The sequence below is a fragment of the Ovis aries genome, chromosome 8, assembly GCF_016772045.2.
Source record: "Ovis aries strain OAR_USU_Benz2616 breed Rambouillet chromosome 8, ARS-UI_Ramb_v3.0, whole genome shotgun sequence".
In the NCBI taxonomy this organism is placed as follows: domain Eukaryota; kingdom Metazoa; phylum Chordata; class Mammalia; order Artiodactyla; family Bovidae; genus Ovis; species Ovis aries.
Window position 1 is genome coordinate 41,465,071 of NC_056061.1, and position 16,246 is coordinate 41,481,316.

Sequence of the window (16,246 nt, forward strand, 5' to 3'; positions counted from 1 at the left end):
TGGATAGAAATGAAAGCATGTGGTTATGAACAATAAGAAAATTGACTGCAAGATTGATCTCATCTTTGTTTGTCCTCCAAATTTATCAGCTTCTCTTAGTGCATTCATTATTTTTCTCTTTTCCTCTACATACATAAAAAAAAAACTGGTCAACTCCATCCTTTATTTTCCTGATGCAAAGTTTCATGGCATTAATTTTACTCTTACCGTCACTAACAGGGATCTGGTTACATTTAATTTCCTTATAAAATTGCTTCTTCTCATCTATTTCCAGACCTATCTAAATGATTTCCTCTTCATTTTTATTCTAGTCCTTTTATAAAGGGATATATTTACTTATTTCTATTGGATGTATGCTAAAAATACAATTGATAAACTAAATTTCTCAGCTTCTCTTAGTGCATTCATTATTTTTCTCTTCTCCTCTACATGCATAAAAAACTGGTCAACTGCACCCTTTCTTTTCTTGATGCAAACTTTCATGGCATTAATTTTATTCTTACCATCACCGACAGGGATCTGGTTATATATATTTATATATATATTTAGTTTTAGTATTGTCGACAACAAAATATTCACAACCTGAAAGTAGAGAGTCATTTTATTTGGTGGTAATATTTAGGACTCTGAGCCCAGGAGACAGCATCTCAGCAGCTCTGAGAAAACTGATCCAAGGAGGCAGGAGAAGTCAAGCTATATACAAGTTTGCAACAAAGGGAGCAGACAGTCTGAATATCCAAGACCAGGTATCAGATTAAGGCATTCATCATTCTACGTATGGGAGATGCAAGCCTCTGGGCTCGCTGAATTCATTCCTCTCGTGAGCACCTCAGCTATCTGGGGCCAATCCTTTTTCCTTGTCCGCCTTGCTTCTGGCACTTCACGCCCAGCATCTCGGCAATCACCAGGGTGGGCTGGCAGCATCTGCTGGATCACAGTGGTGGGAGCCCTTATTCACATTTGGAGCCCAGAAATTGCTGATGGCTGTGGCGTTTCTTGTTTATTGATAAGGCAGGAGATATTTTCATTTCACAGTAAGCAGTATTAATAGTACAACCAAATCTGTTTCCAGAGTTTTTACAAATTTAGTCGCACACCATTTGTGTCTTGGGTTTCAGTTTATTCCATATTTTTGATATTACTTGGTACTTTTGCCATCTTCATTTTAGTCATTCTGATGGGTATGAAGTTGGTTTCCACTGACGTTTGATTATAATTTGTTTGAGACATAATAAGTTGGGTACTATTTCACATATATATTAACAATTTTAATATCCTATTTTATTGTCTATTAATGTCTTTTACCCATTTTTCTGTTGGATTGTCTGCCTTTTTCTTATTGATTAATAAAAGTTCTTTATATAGTCTTTTACTGAATGTATGTCTTGGGGGAAGTTCCCTTATTTATAAATTTTTTTATCACACTCCTAAATTTAATGTGGTTTATCACAGCTTTCTTTTGTAGTTGCTTCCTTGGGGTCCAATTAAAAAAATATCTTTGCATATATGAAGTTCATGAAGTTGTCTTTTTTAAAAATACTATTATTTAACTTTTTTTTAAATTGAAGTAGACTTAAATTTTGTATTAGTTTTATTATACATTGAAGTGATTCAGTATTTTTATAAGTTCTCAGTTCACTTCACTAGCTCAGTCCTGTCCGACTCTTTGAGAACCCATGGACTGTAGCACGCCAGACTTCCTTGTCCATCACTGACTCCTGGAACTTGCTCAGATGCATGTGCATTGAGTGGGTGAGGCCACCCAACCATCTCATCTTCTGTTGTCCCCTTCTCCTTCTGCCTTCAATCTTCCCTGAATCAGGGTCTTTTCCAATGAGTTAGTTCTTAACATAAGGTAGCCAAAGTATTGGAGTTTCAGCTTCAGCATCAGTCCTACCAATGAATATTCAGGATTGATTTCCTTTAGAAATAACTGGTTTGATGTCCTTTCAGTCCAAGGGAATCTCAAGAGTCTTCTCCAACACCGTAGTTCAAAAGCATCAATTCTTCAGCACTCAGCTTTCTTTATAGTCCAACTCTCACATCCATACATGACTATTGGAAAAACCATAGCTTTGATTAGATGGACCTTTTTCAGCATAGTAATATCTCCACTTTTTAATATGCTGTCTAGGTTGATCATAGCTTCTCTTCCAAGGAGCAAGCGTCGTTTAATTTCGTAGCCTAGTCACCATCTGCAGTGATTTTGGAGACCTAGAAAATAAAGTCTCTCATTGTTTCCATTGTTTCCCCATCTATTTGCCATGAGGTAATGGGACCAGATGCCATGATCTTCATTTTTTGAATGTTGAGTTTTATGCCAGCCTTTTCACTCTCCTTCACTTTTATCAAGAGGCTTTTTATTTCCTCTTCACTTTCTGCCATAAGGGTGATGTCATCTGCAAATCTGAGGTTATTGATATTTCTCCAGGCAATCTGGATTCTAGCTTGTACTTCATCCAGTCTAGTATTTCACATGATGTGCTCTGCATTTGAGTTAAGTAAGTAGGGTGACAATATACAGCTGTGATGCACTCCTTTCCCAATTTGGAACCAGTCTGTTGTTCCATGTCCAGTTCTAACTGCTGCTTCTTGACCTGCATTCAGATTTCTCAGGAGGCAAGTAAGGTGGTCGGATACTCCCATTTCTTGAAGAATTTTCCACAGTTGTAATCTACACAGTCAAAGGCTTTGGTGTAATCAATAAAGCAGAAGTAGATGTTTTTCTGGAATTATCTTGCTTTTTCCATGATCCAGTGCATGTTGGCAATTTGATTTCTGGCTCCTCTGCCTTTTCTAAATCCAGATTGAATATCACAGTTCACGTACTGCTGAAGCCTGGGTTGGAGAATTTTGAGCATTACTTTACTACCATGTGAAAAGAGTGCAATTGTGTGGTAGTTTGAACATTCTTTGGAATTGCCTTTCTTTGGGATTGGAATGAAAACGGACCTTTTCCAGTCCTGTGTCCACTGCTGAGTTTTCCAAATTTGCTGGCATATTGAGTGTATTTCACAGCATCATCTTTTAGGATTTGAAATAGCTCAACTGGAATTCCATCACCTCCACTAGCTCTGCTGGTAGTGATTCTTCCTAAGGCCACATGACTACACATTCCAGGATATTTGGCTCTCAGTGGGTGATCACACCATAGTGGTTATCTGGGTCATGAAGATCTTTTTTTGTACAGTACCTCTGTGTATTCTTGCCGCCACCTCTTAATATCTTGTGCATCTGTTAGGTCCATACACTTTATGTCCTTTATTGTGAACATCTTTGCATGAAAGTTCCCTTGGCATCTCTAATTTTCTTGAAGAGATCTCTAGTCTTTCTCAGTCCATTGTTTTCCTCTATTTCTTTGCATTGATCACTGAGGAAGGCTTTCTTATCTCTCTTTGCATTCAAATGAGTATATCTTTCCTTTGCTCCTTTGCTTTAGCTTCTCTTCTTTTCTCAGCTATTTGTAAGGCCTCCTCAGCCAACCATTTTGCCTTTTGCATTGCTTTTTCTTGGGGATGGTCTTGATCACTGCCTCCTGTACAATGTCATGAACCTCTGTTTATAGTTGTTCAGGTACTCTGTCTATCAGATCTTTACCCCTTGAAACTATTTGTCGCTTCCACTGTATAACCATAAAGGATTTGCTTTAGGTCATACCTGAATGGTCTATTTGTTTTCCCTACTTTCTTCAATTTAAGTCAGAATTTGGCAATAAGGAGTTCGTGATCTGAGCCACAGTCAGCTCCTGGTCTTGTTTTTCCTGACTGTAGACAGCTTCTCTATCTTTGGCTGCAAAGAATATAATGAATCTGATTTTGGTATTGAACACATGATGTCCATATGTGGAGTCTTCTCTTGAGTTGTTGGAAGAGAGTGTTTGCTATGACTAGTGCGTTCTCTCAGCAAAACTTTGTTTGCCCTTGACCTTCTTCATTTTGTACTCCAAAACAAAATTTGCCTGTTACTCCAGGTATCTCTTGACTTCCTACTTTAAATATTGGCTATATTCAGTACATATACAAGATATCATTATAGCTTATTTATTTTATATGTAGTATTTTGTATTTCTTAATCCTCTGTGGCTACCTTGCCCTTCTACCTTCCCTCTCTCCACTGGTAACCACTAGTTTGTTCTCTATGGTACATCTGCTTAGATTTTCTTACAGTCATTTGTTTGTTTAATTCTTTAGATTCCATATTAAAGTGATAATGTATAGTATATTGTCTTTCTCTGTGTGACTTATTTCACTAAGCATAAATACCCTGCAGGTCCATCCATGTTGTAAAATTTTACTCTTTTTTATGGCTGAGTGATATCCAATTATATGTGTGAGTTTTTACACACACATCAGAGCTTCTTTATCCATTCATCTGTTGAGGGACACTTAGGTTGCTTCCATATCTTAGCTATTATAAATAAAGCAGCTATGAACATTGATGTGTGTGTATCTTTTCAAATTAGTGTTCTTTGACCATGTATCCAGCAGTAGAATTACTGGATGATATAGTAGTTCCAGTTTTAGTTTTTTGAAGATTCTCCATAGTTTTTCCATAGTAACTGCACCAATTTTCATTCCTACCAACAGTGTACTAGGATTTCCTTTTCTGTATATTCTTGTCAACATTTTTCTGTGGTCTTTTTGATTCCCATTCTGACAAGTGTGATGTGATGTTATTATGGTTTTGATTTGCATTTTTCCAGTGATTAGCAAAAGCAATTTTGAGCATCTTAGACGATCCTATATCCTTAGACGTCTATATCCTTAGAGCCTATAGACGATCTATCTTCTCTGGAAAAATATCTATTCAAGTCATGTATGGATGTGAGAGTTGGACTGTAAAGAAAGCTGAGCACTGAAGAACGGATGCTTTTGAACTGTGGTGTTGGAGAAGACTCTTGAGAGTCCCTTGGACTGCAAGGAGATCCAACCAGTCCATCCTAAAGGAAATCAGTCCTGAATATTCATTGGAAGGACTGATGCTAAAGCTGAAACTCCAATACTTTGGCCACCTCATGCGAAAAACTGACTCATTGGAAAAGACCCTGATGCTGCGAAAGATTGAAAGTGGGAGGAGAAGGGGACGACAGAGGATGAGATGGTTGGATGGCATCACCAACTCAATGGACATGAGTTTGAGTAAACTCTGGGAGTTGGTAATGGACAGGGAAGCCTCACATGCTGCAGTCCACGGGGTCATAAAGAGTCAGACATGACTGAGTGACTGAGCTGAACATTCTAGTTTTCCCAGCACCATTTATTGAAGAGACTATCTTTTCTTTATTGTCTATTCTTACCTCTGTTGTTGAAGATAAATTGATGATAAGAGTGTGGGTTTATATCTGAACTCTCTATTCTGCTCCAGTGATCTATGTGTCTGTTTTTTGTGCCAGTAGATATGCAGATGACACCACCCTTATGCCAGAAAGTGAAGAGGAGCTAAAAGCCTCTTGATGAAAGTGAAAGAGGAGAGCAAAAAAGTTGGCGTAAAGCTCAGCATTCAGAAAACAAAGATCATGGCATCCGGTCCCATCACTTCAGGGGAAATAGATGGGGAAACAGTGGAAAGTGTCAGACTTTATTTTTGGGGCTCCAGAATCACTGCAGATGGTGACTGCAGCCATGAAATTAACAGACACTTACTCCTTGGAAGAAAAGTTATGACCAACCTAGATAGCATATTGAAAAGCAGAGACATTACTTTGCCGACTAAGGTCTGTCTAGTCAAAGCTATGGTTTTTCCTGTGGTCCTGTATGGATGTGAGAGTTGGACTGTGAAGAAGGCTGAGTGCCGAAGAATTGATGCTTTTTAACTGTGGTGTTGGAGAAGACTCTTGAGAGTCCCTTGGACTGCAAGGAGATCCAACCAGTCCATTCTGAAGGAGATCAACCCTGGGATTTCTTTGGAAGGAATGATGCTAAAGCTGAAACTCCAGTACTTTGGCCACCTCATGCGAAGAGCTGACTCATTGGAAAAAACTGATGCTGGGAGGGATTGGGGTCAGGAGAAGGGGACGACCCAGGATGAGATGGCTGGATGGCATCACGGACTCAATGGACGTGAGTCTGAGTGAACTCCGGGAGTTGGTGATGGACAGGGAGGCCTGGCGTGCTGCGATTCATGGGATTACAAAGAGTCGGACATGACTGAGCGACTGAACTGAACTGAACCATTCCGTTTTGATTGACGTAGCTTTGTAACATACATACATACATCCCTGAAAACAGGGAGCATAATACCTATAGCTTTGTTCTTTTTTTTGTTTGTTTGTTTGTTTTTTTTTTTTTTTTTGTAAATTTGCTTTGGCTATCCAGGGTTTTTATGTGTTCCCATATAAATTTTAGGATTACTAAAATTAGTAGTTCTTTCAGAAATGTCATGGATGTTTTAATAGGGATTGGAATAAGTCTATAAATTGTTATGGGTGATATGGATACTTTAATAATTTTACTTATTCCATCTCATGATAACTGGACATCTTTCTAGCTCTTTGTCATCTTCAATTTCCCTCATCAGTGTTTTATAGTTTTCAGAGTATATATCTTTCATCTCCTTGGTTAATTTTATTCCTATGTACTTGATTTTTTTTTATGTGATTTTTAGCTGGAGCTGTTATTTTTGTCTTTCTGATATTGCAGTATTAATGTATAAGAAAATCCATATATTTCTACACATTAATCTTGTATCCATCAACTTTACTGAATTCATTTATTAATTTCAATAGTGTTTTGGTGGAAACTTTAGGTCTCTCAATGTAATAACATGACATCTGCAAATGGCGACCGTTTTATTCTTCCAGTTTGGATGCTTTTATGTCCTTTCTTTATCTGATCACTGTGGCTCTGACTGTCAAGAAAGTGAAAGAAAGTGAAGTTGCTCAGTCATGTCTGATTCTGCGAATCTATGGACTGTAGGCTGGCAGGCTTGTCCACCCAAGAGATTTTCTAAGCAAGAATACTGGAGTAGGTTGTCTTTTCCTTCTCCAGGGGATCTTACCAACCCAGGGAGTGAGCCTGGATCTCCTGCATTGCAGGCTGACCCCTTACCATCTGAACTGCCAGGCCAAGACAATGTTAAATAGAAATAATGAGAGTAGGCATTTTTGCCTTTTTCCTCATTTTAGAGGAGAAACTTTCAGCTTTTCATCACTGAGTATGATGTCAGTTATGCGTTTTTCATAAATTGTCTTTATAGGATTGCAATATGTTCTCTCTATACCAGCTTTGATGAGAATTTGTCTTATCACAAATGAATGTTGAATTTTATCTGATGGTTTATCTTTCTGTTTGTTTGTATAGTGATTGATTTGTGAATACTGAACCATCCTTGAATCCCTGGAATAGATCTTACTCAATAATGGTGTATGATCCCTTTTATATACTGTTGAATTCAATTTGCTAATATTTTGGTGCATCTATATTTATCAGAGATATTGGCAGTAATTTTTTTTTGGGGGGGGGGTCATGGTTTTGTCTGGTTTTGCTATCAGAGTAATGGTAGGTTCATAAGATGAACTGGTGAGTGTTCGTTCTGTTCTTTTCAATTTTTTGGAATAGTTTGAGAAGTATAGGTATTATAAAAAAATATTTTTTAATTGGAGGAAAATTGCTTTACAATGTTGGGTTGGTTTCTGCCATAGAACAAGAATAAACTATAATTGTACTTCTATCCCCTCCTTCTTGCGCCTCCCTCACCTCCCCACATCTCACTTCTCTATGTCATCACAGAGCACCAGAGTGGGCTCCTTGTGTTATATAGCAATTTCTCACCAGCTTTCTATTTTACACATGATAGTGTATGTATGTTGATGGTAATAGTACTTGTATATTTTTGGAATACTCCTGTTAATTTGTCTTGTCCGGGACTTTTATTTGCTGGGAGTTTTAAAATTACCAATTCAAGTCATTTATTTGTTTAGATTGTCTATTACTTCCAGATTCATCTTGAAAGATTGTATATTTCTAAAAACTTATCCATTTATTCTAGGTTGTCCAATTTATTGAAATAAAACTCGTTGAAGACAAATTAACAGGAGTATTCCAAAAATATACAAGTACTATTACCATCAACATGCATATTGTATCTCTGTGATATTAGTTGCTATTTCTCCTCTTTCTTTTCTTATTTTATTTATTTGGGTTCTCTTTTTCTTGATGCGCCTCACTACAGGCTTATCAATTTTGTTTATCTTTTCAAAAAACAGCTCTTGCTTATATTGATCTTTTCTAATTTTGATATGTATTTTATTTATTTCCTCATTGATATTTATTATTTTCTTTTTCCTTTTGCTGACTTTGGGCATTGTCTGTTGTTCTTTTCCTTCCTGATTCCTTTAGATAGCGGGTTAGGTTGGTTGTCTGAGATTTTTGTGTTTGTTTCTTGTTTCTTGAGGTAGTTCTGTATCACTGTGAACTTCCCTCTTAGAACTGTTTTGCCACATCCCACAGATTTTAGAAGTTGTGTTTTCATTTTCATTTCTCTTGAGGTATGTTCTAATTTCCTCTTTGATTCCTCACTGACCTATTTGTTTTTTAATAGCATGTTGTTTAATCTCCATGGTTTGTGTTTTTCCAATTTTTCTTCTTGTAATTGATTTCTAATTTCAACATTTTTTTTTAATGCTTTCTACAATTTCTGTCCTCTTAAATTTATTGAAACAGGTTTAGAGACATGGAATGTGATCTATCCTGGCGATTGATATACCTGTGTACTTGAGAAGAATGAGTTTAGGTTTCTTGTAGCCCAGTCATTCATCCCACTGTTTTTCAAACCAGCTAAGAGGATTTGTCTCCCCAGTGTTGAACCCTAGGCCTGGTGCCCCCAATAAGTGGTTTGGATTGCTCACTTCTATTAGAGGATCTCTGGGCCTGTGTAATCTCCCACTTCTTATGTGCCTCTCCTAGGTCCTGACCCGCTTGTTTCTATTTCCTTAACAATTGACTCCATGTGGATCTTTCTTACATCCTTGGTTGTATAAGAGTGTGCTGTCTACAGTTTGTTTCAGTGAGAACTGTCCCATATGTAGACGTATTTTAGATGTATTCATGCGATAGGTGAGCTCTCTGTCCTTGTATTTTTTCTTTATTTCTTCCATCACTTTAACTTTTAATGCATTTTGGACTGATCATTTTTCTATGATAAGTATCCAGACACATTTATTTTTCTTGTTCACTGGGTCACTCATGTCTCACTCTTTGCCACCCCATGGATGGAGCATGCCAGGCTTCCCTGTCCTTCACTATGTCCAGAGTTTGCTCAAACTCTGTCCATTGAGTCAATGATGCCCTCCAATCATCTCATCCTCTGTTGCCCTCTTCTCCTCTTGCTTTCAATCTTTCCCAGCAGCAGGGTCTTTTCCAATGAGTTAGTTCTTTGCATCAGGTGACCAAAGTGTTGAACCTTCAGTTTCAGACCAATTCTTCCAATGAGTATTCAGGGTTGATTTACTTTAGGATTGACAAATTTGATCTCCTTGCACTCCAAGGGACTTTCCAAAGTCTTTTCTAGCACCACAGTTTGAAAGCATTAATTCTTTGGCTATCAGCCTTCTTTATGGTCCAACCTTTACATCCATACAAGACTACTGGAAAAACCATAAATTTGATTATATGGACCTCTGGTGGCAAAGTAATATCTCTGCTTTTTAATATGCTGTCTAGGTTTGTCACAGCTTTTCTTCCAAGGAGCAAGAGTCTTTTAATTTTGTGGCTGCAGTCACCATCCACAGCGATTTTGGAACCAAAGAAAATGAAATCTGTCACTGTTTCCACTTTTTCCCCTCTACTTGCCGTGAAGTGATGGGACTAGATGCTATGATCTTAATTTTCTGAATGCTGAGTTTTAAGCCAGCTTTTTCACTTTTCTCTTTCATCTTCATCAAGAGGCTCTTTAGTTCGTCTTCAATTTCTGCTATTAAAGTAGTATCATCTAAGGTTGCTGATATTTCTTCCAGCAATCTTGATTCCAGCTTGTGAGTCATCTAGCTCAGGATTTTTCAGGATGTACTATGCATATAAGTTAAATAAGCAAGGTGACAATATTCAGCCTTGATGTACTCCTTTCCCAATTTTGAGCCAGTGTGTTGTTCCATGTCTGGTTTTAGCTGTTGCTTCTTGTCCTGCATACAGGTTTCTCAGGAAGCAGGTAAGGTGATCTGGTATTCCCATCTCTTTAAGAATTTTCCAGTTTGTTGTGATCCACACAGTCAAAGGCTTTAGCATAGTCAATGAAGCAGAAGTGGATGATTTTTTGGACTTCCTTTGCTTTTTTTGTGATCCAGTGGATGTTGGGAATTTGATCTCTGACTCTTCTGACTTCTAAATCCAGCTTGTACATCTAGAAGGTCTAGGTTCATGTAACATTAAAGCCTGTCTTGAAGGATTTTGAGCATAATCTTGCTAGCATGTGAAATAACTGTAGTTGTACGGTAATTTGAACATTCTTTGGCATTGCCTTTCTTTGGGATTGGAAAACTGATCTCTTCCAGTCCTGTGGCCACTGCTGAGTTTTCCAAATTTTTTTTTTCATTTTTTCTTATCCCTTTAAAAATAACTTTAGAAGGCTGTGCATTGTATTCTGCTGAAATAGTGTGGTTTTGTGTAGACAACGAGACATGAACGTAAATTCTAATTGTGTTACTCATTGATTTGGGCAATTTTCTTAAATGCTTTTCTTTGTTACTGATTATGAAAAAATTATGTATCACACAAAATTTGTATAAGGATTTAAAGAACGAGATATAAATATAAAACATTTAGCAGAATGTTTTCCATACATATATATATATAATTGTTAATTTAATTACGTTACAGTATTTTGTTTTCAGATGGTCATTATTATTGAGGTTAAGAGTGATTGTGTGTAAGTTGTGTCTCTGGGAAGCAGACTTTGAACTGGAGTTAGGAGTGTAAGATTTTTATCAAGGAGGACAAAAGCCTTCAGGCTGCAATCCAGATCTGCCTTCAAAGAAAAGAGACAGTCTCAGACTGAGATAGTGATCTGTCAAATTTCTATCTGGCCAAGGGGCTTTGGAGCAAAATAACTCACTATAGGAGACTCAGAATGGGCAGAAATGCCAAACCTAGTACCTCTGCCACATTCTTCACGCAGGAATCGGCAAAAAGCCCAGGAAGAATGTAGTCTTTGTTTACAGATTCAGGCACTGTCAGCCAACTGTATTTTTTGCAGCCAGATAGCAAACTCTTTCTTGAAGAGGGATCCCAACAGTACCCCTCACGTTGCCCTGTAGGATTGTGGAGCAAGATTACCTGTGCTCATTCAAATCTGACCACCCACCCCCATCCCTTATTCACTGGTAGACTGTAAGGAAGGGGCTTAACCTCTTTATCCTTGGCTTCCTTATCTGTAAAATGAGAAAAATAACAGTAGCTACTATAGCAGTGTTATGCAGGTTAAATTAAATAATGCACATAAAGTACTTAGAATAATATCTGAAACAGAGCAGAGACTCAAACTATTTGCCATTAGTATTGGCATATTCTTACATATTTTGCCTCTTCTTTGGTTATTTTCTTGCCTATATACCCTCTTCTTTCATCTTTTGTATACAGTCTTTTCTAAAAAAAGAACATATTTTGCTGTGAACCTAAAACTGCTCTAAAAAATAGCCTTAAAGAAAAAAGCAACACTTCATGGATCCTTATCATTGCTCACATGCTTTTTCTCACACGTATTCCCCACTCTTCATTGTTCAGTGCAAGTAATTGCATTTATTAATATTCCATTCAATAATCACATTTAGTATAGGTAAGATGAGAGTCTACATGAGAATTTTCATGCCAAAACCTTGCAGAGTTGATGAATTGGTTCCACAGTATGAACAAAATAAGCTTCTCTGAGGGCAACTCATAAGCACTCTGTGCTGTATCCTTCCCAGATAAAAGGAAGTTATTTTATATCCATCAAAGTGGAAATAAGGTTTAGGTCAGTGGACCAGAAAAATATTACCTGTTTTGACATAAATACAACGGAACAATTCCAAAGAAATCCAATTTTGAACAGCACTGCATTCAAGGATTAGAAAGTTTCAGAAGATTTGGGAGCTCTGAATGCTTTTTGTTGTTTGAGGTGCTCTCTTGAGATTAGTGGAGCATTAATATGACAAGCCAGGCTTATCCTTGTGCTTTCCATTTCCTAAAAAAAAATGTAAATTTAATAGCAATCATTTATATTCAGTCTCACCCATTCCAAGAATCTGAAGGTTTTTAGATGGATCATCCTTTGAGGATGATACTCTAGAGCAATCCCAAGGCCACCACTAGAATTTACATGTAAAAATAGAAACCATGAACTATTAAACTATGATTGTAGAGAATTGTTTTGACCAACTTGACAGTCGTGATTTTTCTTTTTAAAATTTCATTTATTTTTCATCGTGTGATAATGACAGCATGACACTTAGAGGAGATAATGAATCTGAGTCGTTTTGTCATCGTACTCCAATTATTTTCCTTCAGACATTGCCCTTTCAGTCATTATTTGTTCAGCAAATATGTATTGAGCATATTGTGCTTGCTTTATTTCTAGGTACAGTGGTGTAGAAGTGAAGAGTTGAAAGAACACTCAATCTGCAGCTTAAAATTCTCCATTATCATTAAAATAGAATTCCTACATTGCCTACAAGCCAAATCAGTACTTGAGCTGCTGCCTGTGTTTATGAGCTAAGTCATCTAAGATCCTCATATCTTACGGTTTCTTCTCTTTTTTCAGATTGCATCTCAAAGGGTAACCTCACAGAGAAGTCTCTGGCCTAACATAGCTTGCAACTCCACGCTCCAGTTGCTATCGCTTAATACTGTTAATATTTTTAATCTAAAGTAATCATTATTGGAAATTATCTTATTTGTTTTTAACCACTGATTGATTTTTTTCGCAGTGTTCATGGCTTTCCTGGTTTTAGGGCTCCATCTGACAGTCACCTACTATCCCTTGATGCCTTGTTTCCAGGATCCCATGATCACTTTTTGCTTAGTGCTGAGTACTCTCCGAGTTCTAATGTTTGGTTTAGACTGCTACGAGCACTGTCATGCAGGCTATATGAGGATAAGAACTACGGTTTCATATTCACAGTTGTAGGTCCTGGAGCAATGCACCGTACACAGTGATTTCTCAAAAAAAAAAAAAAAAAAAGATTCAGCAAATTAATGACAGTTTAAAACTTTGTATAATATTTTCCACTTAGCAACTATGTGACATTTCAACTGTTTCACACAAAAAGGGAAAAAAAGGCATAAATAAGCTTAATTTCCCTTCTCCCTTTTCAAAAGTCTTGCATTCCTTCTATAAAATGGTTAGAACCATTTATGTTTACAGCCACTTGTGATTTCTATGATATTGAGTGTTCTCATTAGCAGTCTATTGATAGGAAGCAGGAAGAACTAAGAAAGTTTGGGGGTATTTTCATTTGAACCTTATGTTTTAGGTCACATCATTCTCTTAAATTAGTTGTAAATAAAACTTCTGATATTTCATAGGAAGTACTCATTTATACTTCCTCATTTATAAATGAGGAGATGCATAAAAGTTTATGTACTAATTTTTAAATTATTATTTGCATGTCTGACTTATTTCTACAACCGTTTTAGCATATAAATGTGTGTTCAGTTAGCAAAGAGTAGATTAAATTTCTTCCAACAATAACAGCATTGTTAGAATTTCTTCAACATTGATTATACCTCTTCAATATAGTGACACCCAATTATTTATTACATTTTCAAAGAAATGGTATATATTTGTTACTTATTTCTCCATAATAGATAATTCTTCTTATTCAGATAGACTTATGAAGTAGATATTAGATTAGAAAAGCAGAAAATTTGAAGACCTAATTATATGCAGAGAACATACAAAACATACGTCTATCTGATTATGGTTATTTTCATCAGAATTTCGTTTCAAATAGAATTTGAATTCTCAAATACTTAAGAAGAAAACAAAACAAAATTGTTTGTCATTTAAAGTAGCTGCCGTCTATGGAGTCGCACAGAGTCGGACATGACTGAAGCAGCTTAGCAGCAGCAGCAACACCCTGTGCCAGTGGAGTAACTTCATCATATATCATTTGAATTAGACAGAAAAAAAGCACTATTACTTGACTCTTTACCTTGACACTGTGCAAAAATAATAATAGTTATTATTATCACACTTTATATTTGAATATCATTCTTCCATGTGTGGCTAATCTATATATCAATAAGAATATCAGAAATTATATTAAACCATTAAACTGGGCAAAGTATTAAGTAAACATGTTATATTTTCTAATAATGTTAGATCTAGGGTCATGTTTTTAAGCAATATTAAACTAATTCATCATATAAGGACAGCTTTGTTTCAGAATGTCACTTTATACAGCATATTCTTTATTTTAAAATTATATGATCAAGAGTATAATAATTTTTATGTTCCAGAAAGGATATGAATTGCTTTTTTTTTTTTTTTTAACTGAAGCAGTCCAGGTAATTTGAATGGAAATTAATGCATAGAGGAAAATCAGCACCATTCAGTGGAAATGTCCATGTACCACAGTCTGTGGTGGTCTTTTTAGCAATCTAAGGTAAAATGAACAGTATTTTTTTTCCCCAAATGTTCTTTTAGTATTAGCTTTTGATAATGCATGAGAAGATGCATTTCTGTAACTGGCAGCCAGACTTGCCTTGTTATTTACAGTGGTTGCACCTTGCATAGATTTATACACTGAGGTTTTTACACACTGATGTTTAGCAGAGTTTTGACCACTTTCCTCCAGTGCACAAAGTGATGTCCAAACCACATGCCAATCGGTTATATTCAAAGCCTCAACTTGGATATTGCTGCTTTTAAACAAAGATGACCTCAGGAGCATCCTGGAAAAAGGATGAAGTGTAGCCTAGAAGAGGAAAAAGAAAACACAGGATGGATAAGGCTGTAGAATGCTGAGAAGAGCAAAAGTAAAACAACAGTACAAAGGCTAGATTATATCTATAAGTACTAAAACAAATTTAGTCTCATTTTCTTATTCTATTTTCTATTTCCTGACACACATTGTCATACTCTATCCATAAGAAAGGCAATGCAAAAGAATGCTCAAACTACCGCACAATTGCACTCATCTCACATGCTAGTAAAGTAGTGCTCAAAATTCTCCAAGCCAGGCTTCAGCAATATGTGAACCATGAACTCCCTGATGTTCAAGCTGGTTTTAGAAAAGGCAGAGGAACCAGATATCAAATTGCCAACATCCGCTGGATCATCAAAAAAGCAAGAGAGTTCCAGAAAAACATCTATTTCTGCTTTCTTGACTATGCCAAAGCCTTTGACTGGGTGGATCACAATAAACTGTGGAAAATTCTGAAAGAGATGGGAATACCAGACCACCTAACCTGCCTCTTGAGAAATCTGTATGCAGGTCAGGAAGCAACAGTTAGAAGTGGACATGGAAAAACAGACTGGTTCCAAATAGGAAAAGGAGTACGTCAAGGCTGTATATTGTCACCCTGCTTATTTAACTTCTATGCAGAGTACATCATGAGAAATGCTGGGCTGGAAGAAACACAAGCTGGAATCAAGATTGCTGGGAGAAATACCAATAACCTCAGATATGCAGATGACACCTCCCTTATGGCAGAAAGTGAAGAGGAGCTTAAAAGCCTCTTGATGAAAGTGAAAGAGGAGAGTGAAAAAGTTGGCTTAAAGCTCAGCACTCAGAAAACGAAGATCATGGCATCCGGTCCCATCACTTCACGGGAAATAGATGGGGAAACAGTGTCAGACTTAATTTTTTGGGGCTCCCAAATCACTGCAGATGGTGGCTGCAACCATGAAATTAAAAGACGCTTACCCCTTGGAAGAAAGGTTATGACCAACCTAGATAGTGTATTCAAAAGCAGAGACATTACTTTGCCGACTAAGGTCCATCTAGTCAAGGCTATGGTTTTCCAGTAATCATGTATGGATGTGAGAGTTGGACTGTGAAGAAGGCTGAGCACCAAAGAATTGATGCTTCTGAACTGTGGTGTTGGAGAAGACTCTTGAGAGTCCCTTGGACTGCAAGGAGATCCAACCAGTCCATTCTGAAAGAGATCAGCCCTGGGATTTCTTTGGAAGGAATGATGCTAAAGCTGAAACTCCAGTACTTTGGCCACCTCATGCGAAGAGTTGGCTCATTGGAAAAGACTGATGCTGGGAGGGATTGGGGGCAGGAGGAGAAAGGGATGACAGAGGATGAGATGGCTGGATGGCATCACTG